The sequence below is a fragment of the Octodon degus genome, unplaced genomic scaffold, assembly GCF_000260255.1.
Source record: "Octodon degus isolate 3935 unplaced genomic scaffold, OctDeg1.0 scaffold00127, whole genome shotgun sequence".
Classification (NCBI taxonomy): domain Eukaryota; kingdom Metazoa; phylum Chordata; class Mammalia; order Rodentia; family Octodontidae; genus Octodon; species Octodon degus.
This window is the reverse complement of record NW_004524703.1, coordinates 560842-564935: the sequence shown is the minus strand read 5'-3', so window position 1 is coordinate 564935 and position 4094 is coordinate 560842. Positions and strand designations below refer to the sequence as shown.

General features: G+C 36.4%; 1 pseudogene; it reads left to right on the top strand.

The window, feature by feature from the left end:
- The first annotated feature begins 1368 nt into the window (after positions 1 to 1368).
- Positions 1369 to 1817, top strand: LOC101563056 (annotated as a pseudogene).
- Positions 1818 to 4094: the final 2277 nt, after the last annotated feature.

Genomic DNA, 4094 nt, shown 5'->3' with positions numbered 1-4094 from the left:
TTCTAAAGGGAATCCTTCAGGCTTAAATGAAAGGATACAACTCAAAGCTATGAAAAGAAAGAACATTGGCTAAGGTAGCTGCAGAATGAATACAGAAGCCAGGGCTGTTGTATGTTTGATTGGTTTTTAACTTCCCATTTCACCTATATGATTTTATAAGCTGATATATTGAATAATAATTATGAACCAATGTTCAGAGGCACACAGTATATAAGGATGTAATCTATGGCACCAATATGAAGTGGGGAAACAGGGATGTCAGGAATGAAGTGTTTGTAAAACTGAAACTGAGCTGATACCAGTCAAAGTGGGCTTGTAAGTAAGTTTAAGATATTCAATGTAATCTCCAACATGATCATAAAGAAAATAACTAAAAAACTATGCAGAATGAGTGAAAAACAAAATCAAAATGCTAAACTATAAAAGCCAACTAAGGGGCCAAGAGATGGCTCAGTGGAATAAATAATAAATGCTTCCCTGGCAAGCACAAAGGCCTGAGTTCAATCCCCTGTTCTGAAAAAAAAAAAAAAAAAAAAAAAGCCAACTAAATTGCAAACATCAGTAATAGAAGAAATGAGAAGCAAAAACTTTATGGCATACAAAAATCCAATAGATTATTGCCAAAAGAAAATACCTTCATGTCACATACTCATGTTAAATGTAAGTGTATTAAGCTCTCTGAATAAAGAGCAGAGATTGACAAGTTGGCTAAAAATTTTAAAAGAATTTCCATGTGTATTCTGTTTATAAGAGATTCATTTGAGATAGGAAGGTACAAATCACTTAAAGAAAAAGAGTGGGCAAAGGAGTGCTGTACAAATGGCAGCAAAGTCAGCTGGTGGCTCTAATATTGCCGCACAAAATAGACTAAGTCAAAAAGGTGCAAGATACTAAGAAGGTCATTATATATTGATAAAAGTTTTGGTACATCAAGAGAAAAGAACTGTCAACATAGAAAATTAGATTTTATACGGTGGTTGGATAGTTCAACACCCTCATTTGGTAATAAATAGAACAACCAGGCAGGGAAGCAGGAAAAAGACAGAAGACTTTGCCAGGCATGGTAGTGCACACCTATAATCACAGTACTGTAGGAGGCTGAGTCAGGAAGAACACAAGTTCAAGCCCAGGTTGGGCAACTTAGCAAGATCCTGTCTAAAAAAAATAAATCAAAAATCTGGGTTTTGGTCGAGGAGTCCAGTCGGCCCAGGAGGCGCCACAGGCACACAGGAGGAGGCCGAGGCCAGACCAGGCGAGGAGCCCTGGCCTCTGGCCGTGTCTGAGCCGCTGAGAGCTGAGGACCATCCAGACGCGGCGGGGCTGAGCACACGCGGACACCTAGGGCCAGGACAGCACACAACACGGGACATGGTGTTGAAGTGGATTAATAAGGAACTCAGTGATTTGGCCCGGGACCCTCCAGCACAATGTTCTGCAGGCCCAGTTGGGGATGATATGTTCCATTGGCGAGCCACAATTATGGGACCTAATGACAGCCCATACCAAGGCAGTGTATTCTTTTTGACAATTCATTTTCCTACAGACTACCCCTTCAAACCACCTAAGGTTGCATTTACAACAAGAATTTATCATCCAAACATTAACAGTAATGGCAGAATTGGTCTCGATATTCTAAGATCGCAGTGGTCTCCTGCTTTAACTATTTCTAAAGTTCTTTTATCCATTTGTTCACTGCTCTGCTATGTGATCCAAACCCAGATGACCCCCGAGTGCCAGAGATTGCACGGATCTATAAAACAGACAGAGACAAGTACAACGGAATATCTGGAGAATGGACAGAGAAGTACGCCCTGTGATGCTACCTTAAAATCAGAACAACCTGCATTATAGCTGGAATAAACTTTAAATTACTGTTCCTTTTTTGATTTTCTTATCTGGCTGCTCCCCTATCAGACCTCTTCTTCTTTTAATTTTATTTTTTGTTTACCGCCCTCCATTCATTCACATGCTCACCTGAGAAGACTTAAGTTCTTCCAGCTTTGGACAATAACTGCTTTTAGAAACTGTAAAGTATGAGTGAACATGCCTATAATATACAAATAACGGAACTTAAAAAAAAAAGAGGATACAGATGAATGTCCATTTTGTATCTGTGTATTCAAAGTGATTGGGATAGATATATAGTTACATTCTCTTAATGAATAGAGGGATTTGTTCTAATGGTGTTTGTAAATAGGATATCATGTCCGCATCTTGCACAGCAATTAACCACTAGGAAGAATGTATGCAATGTGTTAATTATTGAAACATTCCTACCAATTTGGTTTGAAACTGTCTCATTGCTATTTGTTTTTTAATAAAATTATGGGAAAAGAAAGGAAGAAAGAAAAAAAGAAACTGTAGTTACAAGAGAACAGTTGCCCAAGATTCAGAATTTTTTTTTTAAATGTAGCATGTGTATTATGTGACCAATGTCTTCACTCTAACTTGGTTATGAGACTAAACCATTCCTCACAGCTCTAACTGCTGAAGAAGCCATCTGAGGGGGGAGATGGATGCTCAGTTATCTCGGCAGGGAAGCAGCATTATTCTAGCAGCATCCATTCTTGTTAAGCCTTCCACTGTTAGAGATTTGAGGTTACGTGATATACTTTATGCTCATAACTAATATGGCTGGAGAATTGGTATTGAATTTATAGCATCAGCAGAACAGAAAATGTGATGTATTTTATGCATGTCAATAAAGGAATGACCTGTTCTTGTTCTACAGAGAATGGAAATTGGAACTCAAACACCCTTTGTATTCCAAAGTAGGGTCTCAAAACGTTTTGTAATTTTCATTTAAATTGTTAGGAGGCTTGGAGCTATTAGTTAATTTATCTTCCAATACACTGTTTAATATAGCACTGAGCAAATGATGCAAGTTGTCAATGGATGAGTGATCAACTAATAGCTCTGCTAATAATTGATTTATTTTTCTTCAATAAAGTTGCATAAACCAAAAAAAAAAAAAATCTGGGTTTTTAACTCAGTGGAAAGGTCCTCGGTTCAGTCCCCAGTACAGAAAAGGTAGGGAAGGGGAAGGTGGGAAGAAAAGAAGGGGAGGGAAGGAAAGAAGAGGAGAATGAAAGAGAAGGCTGGGAGGACAAAAGAGAGGACAAAAGATTTAAACAACACAAGAGATCGACATGGTCTGATACACACATCTAGAACTTTACCAGTCCATCCAACAAAGTGTTCACAGTCCCCTCAGGTGCAAACAGAGCCTTCTCCAGGATAGATTATGCTCCAGGTCACAGGACAAGCCTCACTAAACTGAAAAGATTAAAATTATAAAAGTATCTTTCCTGAGAAGAATATATGCAGTGTATTATTTGTTGAAACTGTACTTCTGATTTGATTTGAAACTGTCTCATTGCTATCTGTTTATCAATAAAACTTTGAAAAAAAAATAAAGTTACTGAAACATAAAAAAAAAAAGTATCTTTCCTGGTCACAATAGAATGAAACTACAAATCAATAATAAAAATGGAAAGTTCACAAATATATAAAAACTCAGAAGCACAATCTTAAAAAACCAACCTTGACATAAGGAAAATGAAAACAGCATAAAAATGTATGGGCTGCAGCCAAAGTAGTGCTGACAGGAAAACTTATGGTTGTAATTACAAACATTAAAAAAGAAAAATCTCAAATCAATCACCTAAACCCACGTCATGAGAAATGTGAAAAAGTAAATTAAACTCAGCTTGCAGAAGGATGAAATAATGAGGATTATAGTGGGAATAATAGAAATAGAGAAAAAACAACAGAGAAAATCAATGAAACAAAAGGTAGATTTGTAAAAATATCAACAACAGTGACAACTAGACATTAACTAAACGTGTCAAAAAAGAAGAGGAATGATTTAAACTGCTCGAGTCTGAAATAAAAGAAACATTACTATTTCTTAACAGAAATAGAAAGTTTCCTAAAAGAATACTATGAATAATTGTGCATCAATTAATTAATAATTTAGGTAAAATAACAAATTACTGGAAACACACAACCCACAAAATGGATCCATATTAAATACAAATAGGACTGCAATAGTAAGGAGACTAAATCAGTGATAAAATATCTTCAAAGAAAAA